Consider the following 14,536-nt stretch of genomic DNA (forward strand, 5'->3'; position numbering starts at 1 on the left):
GCACTGCACAGTCTCCCCCCCCCCCCAACTAATTTACATAAACCATATTTTAGAGCAGGAAACCGGACCCCTCTCAGGAGAACAGACACCTCCAGACTCATTCGGTCCCATCATAAACTATCTCGCACTTTGCACACCAAAGGACATGTGATACATCTCCGCATAACAGATACAAATACAGCAGAAACGTCAAACACTTTGTATAGAGCGCCACACGTTCGTAAAAGCAGAACCACGGATTCATTCTGGGAGTCTCCAAGTTAGACACAGTCAGTGCTGGGAGACATTGGGCCAGAGAGGAGGAGAGGAGGGGGTGTTGGGGTGAGCTGGGGTGGTGGGGGGAGGGTGATGTGTTGCCCTCTCTCAGACACACACAGGGTAGCCTTGTGCTCAGTGCTCAACTGTGTGGTTCGACTGTGTGTTCTGGGTCTCCTAGCTGCCGCGGCACAACATAGCGCACTGCAGCAGACCCGCGGTAGTGCCGACCTTAGCGTGGCCGCGTAGAATGTTACCCCCGCTCTGATCTCCCAGCCTTCAAAGGGGAGCGAATGTTTGCTCACCAAAACATGAGAGATACAGGGGCATTATAGCATTCTCCCGGCCTGCTGCAGAGAGAGGAGACGAGAGAGACTGAGGCCGCCGGCTGTTTGCAAACTCAATCAATCCTTTCCTCTGTAAGGCTGGAGGCTTGGCTGGGGTAAACCCTGGAGTGGAGTACTGGAAGGTTGGAGAAGTATGGGGGACTCTGGTACTGTATGTCACTATTCTCCCACACAGCACTGCTCTCAATACACGTGATGCACTATGTTAATATACTAGATGCCACTATATTAGATGTCACTATTTTTCTCTCATGGGTCTATCTAGCTTGCAGTGTGTATACAGGCTACAGTGTCTTGTCCATGTAAGACGTTAGCATATGTAATGTGGCTGTGGATATGATTTTGTACAGTAGTGGTCAGTCCCCCAAATCTGCATCTCCACCCAGTCCCACTTCTTTGCCTTATATAAGACCCCGTTTTGGCCGCAAACCAAGGTCAGGCCAGGTCAGCCTCAATCAGTGAGTTAATCTGTTGTGGGGAAGCCATGATGGGATAGAATGGCACAAATATACACAGAGATTTGATCACTTGTAAACATGCTTACTGTAAATGAGCTCAACAGAAAGCCGACAACTGGGTCAAAAGGTGAGCTATGAAAGTGCACACAGGAGCTTAACACACATCAATAACACAAACAATAAAGCCTGACGTGTATCCAAAGTCCCTTCTATAACTGACAAGATTTGATTTGTTGCTTTCCCTTGTGTAACTACAAACGGTGACGTCGTTTACTCAAGTACAATTACGTGTGTTGCTATACTGATAAAACAACATTTGAGTTGTTTTGCAGTCACATGGGCGACATTTTGATTTGGCGTTCCATATTCCATAAGGTAAATTGGACAGTTCCGTGAGAGTTTGGTGGTATTTTCCCTCCACTGAGGTTAGTGTGATGTTTTTGAGCGCTATAAAATCCTTTCCCTGACTGGCTGGTCTAGTCTGGGCTAGGGATGAGCTGGCACAGCCTATAGGCTGGTCTGGTCTGACATCAGTGGGTCTGGGCTGGGGAGGCAGCTGTGAAAAGGCCCAGTAAGTCTAACTTACCACATACACGTAAGAGTTGGGGGTTTTCACCACCTCTCCTCCTCACACACTCTCTCACACAGTCACAAGGAACACTCTGATCACAATCCCAGACACATCTGGCCTGCAGGGGCCTACAGCCAGGAAACACACACACTCGCAGAACCAACTCATACACGCACACACACACACACACACACATTCACAGTACCAGTCTGTAAGTTTGGACACATCTACTCATTCAAGGGTTTTTCTTTCTTTCTTTTTTACAATTTTCTACATTGTATAATAATAGTGAAGACATCAACGCTATGAAATAAGACATATGGAATTATGTAGTCCCCCAAAAAGTGTTAAACAAATCAAAATATATTAAAAAAAATAGTAGCCAGAAGGCCAGCATCCCGGAGTCGCCTCTTCACTGTTGACGATGAGACTGTTGTTTTGCGGGTGCTATTTAATGAAGCTGCCAGTTGAGGACTTGTGAGACGTCTGTTTCTCAAACCAGACACTCTAATGTACTTGTCCTCTTGCTCAGTTGTGCACTGGGGCCTCCCACTCCTCTTTCTATTCTGGTTAGGGACAGTTTGTACTGTTCTGTGAAGGGAGAAGTGCACATTGTTTTACGAGATCTTCAGTTTCTTGGAAATTTCTCGCATGGAATAGCCTTCACTTCTCAGAACAAGAATATACTGACGAGTTTCAGAAGAAAGTTATTTGTTTCTGGCCATTTTGAGCCTGTAATCGAACCCACAAATGCTGATGCTCCAGATACTCAACTAGTCAAAAGAAGGCCAGTTTTATTGTTTCTTTAATCAGAACAACAGTTTTCAGCTGTGCTAACATAATTGCAAAAGGGTTTTCTAATGATCAATTAGCCTTTTAAAATGATAAACTTGGATTAGCTAACACAACGTTCCATTGGAACACAGGAGTGATGGTTGATAATGGGCCTCTTTACGCCTAAGTAGATTTTCCGTAAAAAATCAGCCGTTTCCAGCTACAATAGTAATTTACAACATTGACAATGTCTACACTGTATTTCTGATCAATTTGATGTTATTTTAATGGACAGAAAATGTGCTTTTCTTTCAAAAACAAGGACATTTTTAAGTGACCCCAAACTTTTGAACGGTAGTATACATACAGACACACACTCACCAACAGTTGATTAAGACTCAAATACTGTACATACTTAGGCACAAAAACTTGAGTGCAAACATAAAACCTCGTCCTAACAAGCAGTTGAACATCCAAGCAGACAGAAAGAATAGATCTAGATGTCGGTAAGGAAACTACGTCAGGTGAGCGAGGAAAGATCTCTCGCGCTCATCTTTCCTCTCTCATCATTCTCAAAACGGACATATCCTGTTCTCCCAGAATCCCAGAATCTCTCTCTCTCTCTGTGTGTGTGTGTGTGTGTGTGTGTGTGTATTCAGACCCTTTGACCTCTTCCACTTTTTGTTGTGTTACAGACTGGGGTGAAAGTAAAGTGGTAAGGTCGTGTGCCTATCACAATGAATACATGTCCAAAAACGATAGGCTATTACACCATCATTTAACATTGCTGCATGTCAGCCGCATGAAAAAAAATGAACGAATGGACTGAAAACCGGGTGTTGTATGCTCCAAATTGCATTATGGTTTGAGGGGAACACTTACATCTTGTCAAGGCGGAGATGAGAGACGCTCAAGGACAAGGCGGAGATGAGTGGACGAGACTGAGGCGCGAGTGGACAACAGTGGATGCCTCAGTTCAGGCTTCAAGTGTAAGCTTAATGACACTAGCAGCAGTTCATTACACTACACTTCGGTGTTTGTAACGGATGTCTCTTTCCATTCATCAAATTGCGGTTGCACAGTGCACTGTTGGTGTTTGGATGCTTAAATTATTTTGTGAGTGAACGAATGTAGCCTGCTGGAGCGCCGTTGTTAAGTGATTGTTTGACAATCAGATGAAAACATCATCATGCGCTGCGTTAAAAGTCATAGGCGGCATGTCCATAAGGCTAGAGGAAGCTATACTTTCCCTAAAGTAAATATAATTTCCAAAATGATATTGCCTAATTAGCTTACTCCTGTCTATACAGAAATAAATACAAATAATTCAAAATAGGTTACTACACCAGAAAGCATGATTTGGCCACAGAGGATCATTAGCGGTAGATTATTTTAAATCGCATAGCCAACAGTCGGAAGGGCCCGCAATTTGGGCAGCGTGCGCTGCAAATACCAAATAGATGATTGTTATGTTGCGACTGTCAGTGAAAAACATGGGCCATATCCCAGAGTGTGCATATTCACTGTCTTTATAATTCGGTCAGTGCCAATTCTGTTTGTTTTTGGACAATCATTTCCTCATCCAGGTTAGATGGACGTCATATTGTATTTGTGTCTCCCCTTTTCGTTGGCCGATTATACGGATCAGACAACATCGTTTTTATGTCGGTGTCGGCAGAGTAGGCTACCCTGTCATTTTCATAGTATTAAAAAAAAATGTGTGGGCGCACTTCGGTGCCTGTACCAATAAGAAATTAGATCTATATACTTTCACCGCTGGTTACAGCCTGATTTAAAAATATATATTAAATTGAGGTTTTGTGTCATTGGCTTACACAAAATAAATACCCCATAATGTCAAAGTGGAATTATGTTTTTGGAAATTTTTACAAATTAATTAAAAATGAAAAGCTGAAATGTCTTTAGTCAATAGGTATTCAACCCCTTTGTTATGGCAAGCCTAAATATGTTCAGGGGTAAAAATGGGCTTAACAAGTCACATAATAAGTTGCATGGACTCCCTCTGTGTGCAATAATAGTGTTTAACATGATTTTTGAATGACAACCTCATCTCTGTACCCCACACATACAATTATCTGTAAGGTCCCTCAGTCTAGCAGTGAATTTCAAACACAGATTAAACCACAAAGACCAGGGAGGATTTCCAATGCCCTGCAAAGAAGGGTGACTATTGAATGTCCCTTTGAGCACGATGGGCTCAGCTGTCACACACACACACAAACCATAGCTTACACTTTGGATGATGTATCAACAGTTACTAAAAGATACAGGCGTCCTTCCTAACTAAGTTACCGGAGAGGAAGGAAACCGCTCCGGGATTTCAACTTGAGGCCAATAGTGACTTTATTTGTATAGATGTTTTTGTTGTATTTTACCCACTTTTTCTCCCCAATTTCAATCTTGTCTCACCGCTGCAACTCCCCAAAGGGCTCTGGAGGTGAAGGTCAAGTCCTGCATCATCGGAAACATGACCCGTCCAACCCACGCTTCTTAACACTCACCCACTTTACCCGGAAGCCAGCCGCACCAATGTGTCGGAGGAAATACTGTTCAACTGACGACCGAGAGTTGCTTACCAACACGACACTGAATGTTCACTGAATGTTCCTGAGTGTCCTACAGTAGTTACATTTTTGACTTACAGTAAATTAGCTTGAAAATCTATGGCAAGACTTGGCAACCAACTTGACAGAGTTTGAAAGTAAAAAATAAACTAATATCATGCAAATATTGTAAAATCTAGGTGTGCAAAGCTCTTAGAGACTTACCCAGACTCACAGCTGTAATCGCTGCCAAAGGTGTTTCTAACATGTATTGACTACGTGGTGTGAGTACTTATGTAAATGAGATATTTATATATTTCATTTAAAATAATTTAGCAAAGATTTATACAAACCTGTTATCACTTTGTCATTATAGGTTATTGTGTGTAGATGGGAGGTTCGTTTTTTTTTTTTTTTTAATCCAACAGCAAAATGTGGAAAAAGTCAAGGGGTGTGAACACTTTCTGAAGGCACTGCACTTTCTGAAGACAGTGTACTTCTGAAGGCACTGCACTTTCTGAAGACACTGTACTTCTGAAGGCACTGCACTTTCTGAAGACACTGTACTTCTGAAGGCACTGCACTTTCTGAAGACACTGTACTTCTGAAGGCACTGTACTTCTGAAGGTACTGCACGTTCTGAAGGCACTGCACTTTCTGAAGGCACTGCACTTTCTGAAGGCACTGCACTTTCTGAAGGCACTGCACCTTCTGAAGGCACTGCACTTCTGAAGGCACTGCACTTTCTGAAGGCACTGCACTTCTGAAGGCACTGCACTTTCTGAAGGCACTGCACTTTCTGAAGGCACTGTACTTCTGAAGGCACTGTACTTTCTGTCAGGTCATTTCAGAACAAGTGTGTGTCAGATGCATGGAGTTGGGCTATGGTTTGTGTGTGTGTGTGTATGTGTGTGTGACAGCTGTGATTGAGACACTCCTCACTCAGTTTCCTGTCGAGGATGGGAGGTGAGGGGGCAGGGGGCTGGCTCAGTTTCACTATGAACCATTAAAACTACTGAAGCGTCACATCACTAACGTCCAGCTTTCACATCACTGACAACCTAGGCCTACAACACACAGGATGGATGTTGTGGTCCCCCTTGTTAGAAACCCCCTATACTCCCTGAGGAGAGAGACAGGAACAGGACACTGGTCCTCCAGGGCCCATTGCTCTCTCTCTCTCACACACACACACACACACTTGCATTCTATTCTTTATCACTCTGTTGAACTCTTCCGGCATCTTTCTCTCTCTATTCCCACCAGAGAGATCCTACCACTGCTCTGAGGAACTCTGTTTTTCTCATTAGTACTGCAACAGCACTTTCTCTGCAGCACCATATCGTCTGCAAATAAGGGTACTGTTTACGATGGATCTGATGTTCTACATACCCACATCAAAAGCCCACACAAACAGTGACGTAGGTTGATACACAGCTGTGCCAAGGGGGATCTGACCTGTTTCATGTATAACAGCCATAATAAAACAGAGCTAGTCTTCAGGACCGTGAGGTGTTGAGCAACTCTTCCTGAAAAAGACTAGTGACTGGATGTGAGGAGAGGGAAGGCGCCTGCCTGGCTTCTCTCTGGTTGTGTTCCACATGGCACCCTATTCCCTATTTAGTGCACTACTTTTGACAAGGGACCATCAGCCTCTGGTCAAAAGTAGTCCACTGCATAGGGAATAGGGTGCCATTTCAAATCAAATCAAATTGTATTGGTCACATACATGTGTTAAGCAGATGTTATTGCGGGTGTTTCTAGCTCCATCAGTGCAGTAATATCTAACAAGTAATGTCTAACAATTTCACAACAACACACACAAATCTAAAGTCAAGGAATGGAATGAAGAATATATAAATATTTGGACGAGCAATGTCAGAGCGGCATAGACTTAGATACATTAGAATAGGCTGGAATACAGTATATACATATGAGATGAGTAATGCAAAATATGTAAACATTATTAAAGTGACTAGTTTTCCATTATTAAAGTGGCCAGTGATTTCAAGTCTATGTATATAGGGCAGCAGCCTCTATATGTGCTAGTGTGATGGCTATTTAACAGTCTGATGGTCTTGAGATTGAAGCTGTTTTTCAGCCTCTCGGACCCAGCTTTGAAGCACCTATGCTGACCTTGTCTTCTGGATGATAGCGGGGTGAACAGGCAGTAGCTCGGGTGGTTGTTGTCCTTGATGATCTTTTTGGCCTTCCTGTGACATCGGGTGCTGTAGGTGTCATGGAAGGGAGGTAGTTTTCCCCAGTGATGCGTTGGGCAGACCGCACCACCATCTGGAGAGCCCTGCAGTTGTGGGAGGTGCAGTTGCCGTACCAGGTGGTGATACATCCCGACAGGATGCTCTCATTTGTGCATCTGTAAAGGTTTGTGAGGGTTTTCTGTGCCAAGCCAAATATCTTCAGCCTCCTGAGACTGAAGAGGCGCTATTGTGCCTTCTTCACCACACTGTCTGTGTGGGTGGACCATTTCAGTTTGTCAGTGATGTGTACACTGAGGAACTTGAAGCTTTCCACCTTCTCCACTACGGTCCCGTCGATGTAGAGAGGGCGGTGCTCCCTTTGCAGTTTCCTGAAGTCCACGATCAGCACCATTGTTTTGTTTACATTGGGTGAGAGGTTATTTTCCTGGCACCACACTCCCAGGGCCCTCACCTGCTCCCTGTAGGCTGGCTTGTCATCATTGGTAATCAAGCCTACTACTGTTGTGTCGTCTGCAAACTTGATGATTGAGTTGGAGTCGTGCGTGGCCACACAGTCATGGGTGAACAGGGAGTACAAGAGGGGGCTGAGCACGCATCCTTGTGGCGCCCCCGTGTTGAGGATCAGCGAAGTGGAGGTGTTGTTTCCTACCTTAACCACCTAGGGGCGGCCCGTCAGGAAGTCCAGGACCCAGTTGCACAGGGCGGGGTTGAGATCCAGGGCCTCAAGCTTAATGATGAGCTTGGAGAGTACTATGGTGTTGAATACTGAGCTATAGTCCAGATGGGATAGGGCAGTGTGCAGTGCGATGGCGATTGCATCGTCTGTGGATCTATTGGGGCGGTAAGCAAATTAAAATGGGTCTAGGGTGTCAGGTAAGGTGGAGGTGATATGATCAAAGCACTTCATGATGACAGAGGTGAGTGCTACGGGGTGATAGTCATTTAGTTCAGTTACCATTGCTTTCTTGGGTACAGGAACAATGGTGAACATCTTGAAGCATGTGGGGACAGCAGACTGGGATAGGGAGAGATTGAATATGTCCGTAAACACTCCAGCCAGCTGGTCTATGCATGCTCTGAGGACACGGCTAGGGATGCTGTCTGGACCGGCAGCCTTGCGAGGGTTAACACGCTTAAATGTCTTACTCACTTTGGCCACAGAGAAGGAGAGCCCACAGTTCTTGGTAGCAGGCCGCGTCTGTGGCACTGTGTTATCCTCAAAGTGGGCGAAGAAGGTGTTTAGCTTGTCCGGAAGCAAGACATCGGTGTCCGCAACGTGGCTGGTTTTCCCTTTGTGGTCTGTGATTGTCTGTAGACCCTGCCACATACGTCTCATATCTGAGCCGTTGAATTGGGACACAACCTCTGTTTATTGTATTTATCAATGAGATTATGAGTTATGACTTAGTGCACACACTCTGCCCACATTTCCAAATCCCCAAACCGCACACACACACACCTACATAGATGACCCCTCGCTGAAGCCTGTTGGTAGAGGTCAGCTGGGTATGCAGTGATATGGTCCTCAGATGTCTACAGGGACACTGATCCACACTGCGTCACAGATCTGATCAATAAAGGCTTCCAAACGTCCTTCTCTTCACCCCTTTCCTCATCCCTCGCCACTGTCCTCATCCCACTCATCATAGCTATGCCCTGCTGGCTCCAAAGGACAACTAACTGAGACTAGGGTTAACCATTAAAGCTTAGCTCACCACATGGCTCTGTGGAGTTTGACTAGAGCCACACTATCAACGTCTAGCGATCAGACCAATGTCTATATCACTCTGATGTTTATTGTGTTAACAGAGTTTGGGGTGATCTTTGGAGGCATCTGACAGTCACCCAACATGACTCCTACTGGTCTGGCTTATAACCAACAGATGACACAATCTTCACTATCAAAGGACACACAGAGAGAACTCTAAACCAAGCAACCCCAGGTCCCTTCTGGCTCTATGACAGTGATGTTACACGAACGACATGTAGCATTTGGGAAAAACGACAACAACTGGGTAGAAGTGTGGTAATTGGGTTATGAATCTTTGTGATCCGTGTTAATATGGTGACTTGGAGGGCTTAACTCCAGTCATCGTCCGTCCCACCAGTCACAATGGGCCCTATTGAGGTCTGCCAACAGTCTTTCGCGGCTTCACTGCAAGTATATTGTATGTTTTAAACATTCAATAAAAAAAGTAATTATTTACAGTCTTTCTATCAGTGTGGAAGTTCATATCAGATGAACAGGCAAAGCTTGGTCTGTGTGTGTGTGTGTGAGAGCATTAAGAGTAAGTCCTTACTGCTGGGTTTAGTTAGAGGAGTTTCTTCAACTCATTCTTAACAGTACAAATTGTTCCTAAATGGCTGAAATGTTCTATTTCAACTGCAAGAATTGACACTTGTTGACTAATTGAAACTTTTTGAGGTTTGAAGGAATTTAATTACAGCCCATTCTGCCCAGATATGACTAACAGGGACATAGATAACACAATGGTTCTGATAGTAAATTAAGCAGTACACAGTAATGCATTGACTGATTCAAACAGACTCTGTGTGTGTGTGTGTGTGTGTGTGTGAGCATCCATGATCGCCGCTCCCTGTCTCTGTACATTCGTTTCCAGCCGTTCTGTAACACTGCTCTCCCTGTCCCTCTCTCCCTCCCCTCGGCCCCTGTAGCCCGCCAGACATTTCTGTAAACAGGCCAGGCGAAATGACTAGGGAACACCTCAGACACGGAATGACCAACCGAGGGAAACCAGCAGGGAACGCTGTAAATTGGTCATGCAACCAGGTAATCAAATCAAGAAAATCACCCCACCATGCATGCCCCCATCCCTCTCTCTCTCTCTCTCTCTCTCTCTCTCCGTCGCTCCCCCTTTCAGCCCTCAGGATGGTTGGCCAACCTTGACTCCCCTCTCTTTACACGCTCACTCACCCTTACCCGCATCTCCTAAATCAGAAAGACCCTGGGAAAGATAGACAGTTTGGCACGTGTGAGGTTTGCGTGAGAAGTTGCTTGAGAGTTTTCGGAGTGAATGCTCACCGCTCAAACGCAACGCTGACATCATTTACTGGGGGCATAGGCATCTGTGTGAGGCGATCAAACGCACACGCACACACACACACACGGACAAACACACAGACCGAGCTTTGTCTGTTCACCTGACGTGAACTTTCACACTGATAGGAAGACAGTTGGCAGACCTCAATAGGGTCCATTGTGACTGGTGGGACAGACGATGACTGGAGTTAAGCCCTCCAAGTCACCATATTAACACGGATCACAAAGATTCATAACCCAATTACCACACTTCTACCCAGTTGTTGTCGTTTTTCCCAAATGCTACATGACGTTCGTGTAACATCACTGTCATAGAGCCAGAAGGGACCTGGGGTTGCTGGGTTCAGAGTTCTCTCTGTGTGTCCTTTGATAGTGAAGATTGTGTCATCTGTTGGTTATAAGCCAGACCAGTAGGAGTCATGTTGGGTGACTGTCAGATGCCTCCAAAGATGACCCCAAACTCTATTAACACAATAAACATCAGAGTGAGTTAGACATTGGTCTGATCGCTAGACGTTGATAGTGTGGCTCTAGTCAAACTCCACAAATCCCAGTGGTGAGCTAAGCCTTAATGGTTAACCCTAGTCTCAGTTAGTTGTCCTTTGGAGCCAGCAGGGCATAGCTATGATGAGTGGGATGAGGAAAGGGGTGAAGAGAAGGTGAGAAGGACGTTTGGAAGCCTTTATAGATCAGATCTGTGACGCAGTGTGGATCAGTGTTCCTGTAGACATCTGAGGACCATATCACTGCAAACCCAACTGACCTCTATCAACAGGCTTCAGCGAGGGGTCACCTGTGTAGGTGTGTGTGTGTGTGTGTGTGTGTGTGTGTGTGTATCGTTTGTGTGTGTGCTTTTGTGTTGCTGGGCAGTTAAGGACACTCACAAAGTGGATGCAAAATTTTAACTCCTGATCCTGATCCAATTAGGACTTGATCAGTTTAGCAAATGTTGAGTTTGGTTTAAATCATTTCCTAGCTGCCTTCACTGACATGAAGACATTAGTTACGTAAATTGGACATTCTGATTAAATACTGTTACAATCAAAACAAATAAAACAGGTACTTATTTCCTTAAGGCTTGCTAGTTTGATAGGAATTTATTTTGAAATTCGGAGGAAAAACACACGTTATATGAGTTCACTCCCATGTTTGGTTAGAGTTCCAGAAAAAAATGATATGAAGGTATATCATTCATTGTCTTTTTTTTTTAACGAGAGGGAGGAACTGAAAACTTGGAACCTCGCCAAACATTCTTTATCACACCATTGACAAACATCGGAAAAAGGAGATTTTTCTTTTATGCTTTACAAAAGAAAGGGGGCTTATGTATTCTCTCCCAAATTCCCAAAAGAAAAGCATCTGTCTGTGTGGCTGCTTGGTTGACTGTGAGGGTTTGAATGGATCTGTGCTGGGATAAATGTTCCCACTGATCAAAACCATGTCATTTCAACAAAGAAATTCAATGTGATGACGTTGAATCAATGCGGAAAACTGATTGGGTCAACGGAAAGGATTTTTTCCCGCCTAACGTTTAACCCAAATCCAATGACATGGTGATCCTTTTTGTTGTTGTTGATTTTTTTGCGCCTAACGTTTAACCCAAATCCAATGACATGGTGATCCTTTTTTTTGTTGTTGATTTTTTTGTTGTTGAATTCACATTGGTTGATAACTCAACCAAATGTAAATCAAAAACTACATGCTGAAAGTCCGTGCCCAGTGGGATAAGACGGAACCTATGGCTGAACAGGGCTGCTGCTGGCAGGGGAATACTCGAGGGGAAGGGGAGCCATCTACTTTATGACTGTGCTGACGTCAATGGCATAACTCAAATACTTACTGGGTGCATGCTTCCAGCTTTCAGAACCTGTTCTAGGGCAGGGCACACACCAAAACCTGATATGGAGTTGAATGAAAAACTGTAGTGGAGTCAAGTTGTGGTTTTGTTACATTTTATGGTGACACAACTGTGTTTTTCTGGACAGTGGTTTAAGAACACAGTTTGCTTTGGCAACAACAACTCAAAAAACAAATTCAACACTGTAAGAGATGGATGGTTTGCGGGGTGAAGTGTAGATGCCATGGAACAAACATGACTGGATGAGACAACCGTGTGTGTGTGTGTGTGTGTGTGTTTGTGTGTGTGTGTGTGTGTGTGTTCTGAGCAGCTTGACCACACAGACTTAATGTCATTAAAAGCATTGAAATGAAATATTGGTCTATTACAGTCCTCTGCATATGGCCTCAAAAACAGGCATCATGGTCATATACACTGCATTCGGAAAGTATTCAAACCCCTTGACATTTTTCACATTTTGTTACGTTACAGCCTTATTCTGAAATTGATTAAATTGTTTTTACCCCCCTCAATCTACACAAAATACCCGATGATAATGATAAGCAAAAACAGGTTGAGAAATGTTTGCAAAAAACTGAAGTATCACATTTACATAAGTATTCAGACCCTTTACTCAGTTGAAACACCTCTTCTTGGGTATGACGCTACATTTTTAACATTTATTTAACTAGGCAAGTCAGTTAAGAACAAATTCTTATTTTCAATGAATGCCTAGACAGTGGGTTAACTGCCTTGTTCAGGTGCAGGATGACAGATTTTTACCTTATCAGCTCGGGGATTCGATCCTTCTGGTTACTAGTCCAACGCTCTAACCACTAGGCTACCTGCCACCCCAAGCTTAGCATACCTGTATTTGGGGAGTTTCTCCCATTCTTCTCTGCAGATCCTCTCAAGCTCTGTCAGGTTGAATGGGGAGTGTCACTGCTCAGCTATTTTGAGGTCTCTCCAGAGATGTTAGATCGGATTCAAGTCCGGGCTCTGGCTGGGCCACTCAAGGACATTCAGAGACTTGTCCCGATGCTACTCCTGCATTGTCTTGTCTGTGTGCTTCGGGTCATTGTCCTGTTGGAAGGTTGGCCAGCTCTAGGAAGAGTCTTAGTGGTTCAAAACTTCTTCAATTTAAGAATGATAGAGGCCACTGTGTTCTTGGGGACCTTCAATGCTGCATAAATGTTTTGGTACCCTTCCCTAGTTCTGTGTCTTGACACAATCCTGTCTCGGAGCTCTACGGACAATTCCTTTGACCTCATGGCTTGGTTTTTGCTCTGACATGCACTGTCAACTGTGGGACCATATATAGACCTTCCAAATCATGTCCAGTCAATTGAATTTACCACAGGTGGTCTCCAATCAAGTTGTAAACATCTCAAGGATGATCAATGGAAACAGGATGCACCTGAGCTCAATTTAGAGTTTAATAGCAAAGGGTATTTTTTTATTTGTAATAAATTTGCAAATCAAATGTTTTCACTTTGTCATTATGGGGTATTGTATGTATACTGATAAGGAAAAAAAAATCATACATTTTAGAAAAAGGCTGTAATGTAACAAAATGTGGAAAAAGTCAAGGGGTCTGAATACTTTCCGAATGCACAATATGTCCACCATGTGTGTGTGTTTATTGTCACATCACGGAGTCACACACACTTTTTCCTCTGATGTTCTGAGGAACTGCTGTGACACTCTGTGGTTGTTAAGAACACATGTACCCACAGTCACACTAATACCACTGTCTGATGCAGCGGGCAAAGTCCTCATTCTAGATCTCTCCCCCTGATTCCAAGGCAGTGAGACAGTTTACCAGCTCTTCCATGAGAAGACCACGGTGTAAACCAGCCCTGTCTGAGGTCAGAGCTACAGTAATGTCATGCCATATCTGTTCCAGGCAGGCTAGTGGGTAAAGATAGCCCTTCTGTGAGGAGAGAAGAGTGCAGACACACTGCCTGACCAGTCGACCACCCCCTGACTGGAGGGCTCATGTTGGGGCTTGTTTGTGACACTGGAGACATGGAGGACCAAAGGTTAAGGGGGTAAGAGGGTAGTGGTAAGAAGCAAAATATAAACGCTGCACTGCAAAGGCCTCTGAAATAAATATATACACGCTGCAAAGGCCTCTGAACAGAACTCTACAGGCCAGGCCAGCGCCTGACTGATACCCGACACTCAGCATAGAGGGAGTGAGAGAAGGCTGGGGGGGGGCTATATGACCTGGATGCTGCATTAGCTAAGGGATTAACACTATACAAGACGAGTAGGTATCTGATGTCATCAGTCCAGCTGGTTTTAGGGGGGTATGTTTCATGAGACTGACTTACATCAAAACCAGCCAACCAACATGTGAGATGAATTGTAACGTATAGAGAGTACAGAACAGCTACATAGAAAACAACAGTAACAACTGGAAAAAAAACTGGCATGTCTCCTGTCCT

At 44.3% G+C, this 14,536-nt stretch overlaps 1 protein-coding gene across 2 annotated transcripts in view; it reads right to left on the reverse strand.

The window, feature by feature from the left end:
- Positions 1–14,536, reverse strand: part of LOC139406795 (3',5'-cyclic-AMP phosphodiesterase 4B-like) — a 171,028-nt gene that overhangs the window by 22,078 nt on the left and 134,414 nt on the right. The window lies entirely within an intron of this gene.

The sequence above is a fragment of the Oncorhynchus clarkii genome, chromosome 4, assembly GCF_045791955.1.
Source record: "Oncorhynchus clarkii lewisi isolate Uvic-CL-2024 chromosome 4, UVic_Ocla_1.0, whole genome shotgun sequence".
NCBI lineage: Eukaryota > Metazoa > Chordata > Actinopteri > Salmoniformes > Salmonidae > Oncorhynchus > Oncorhynchus clarkii.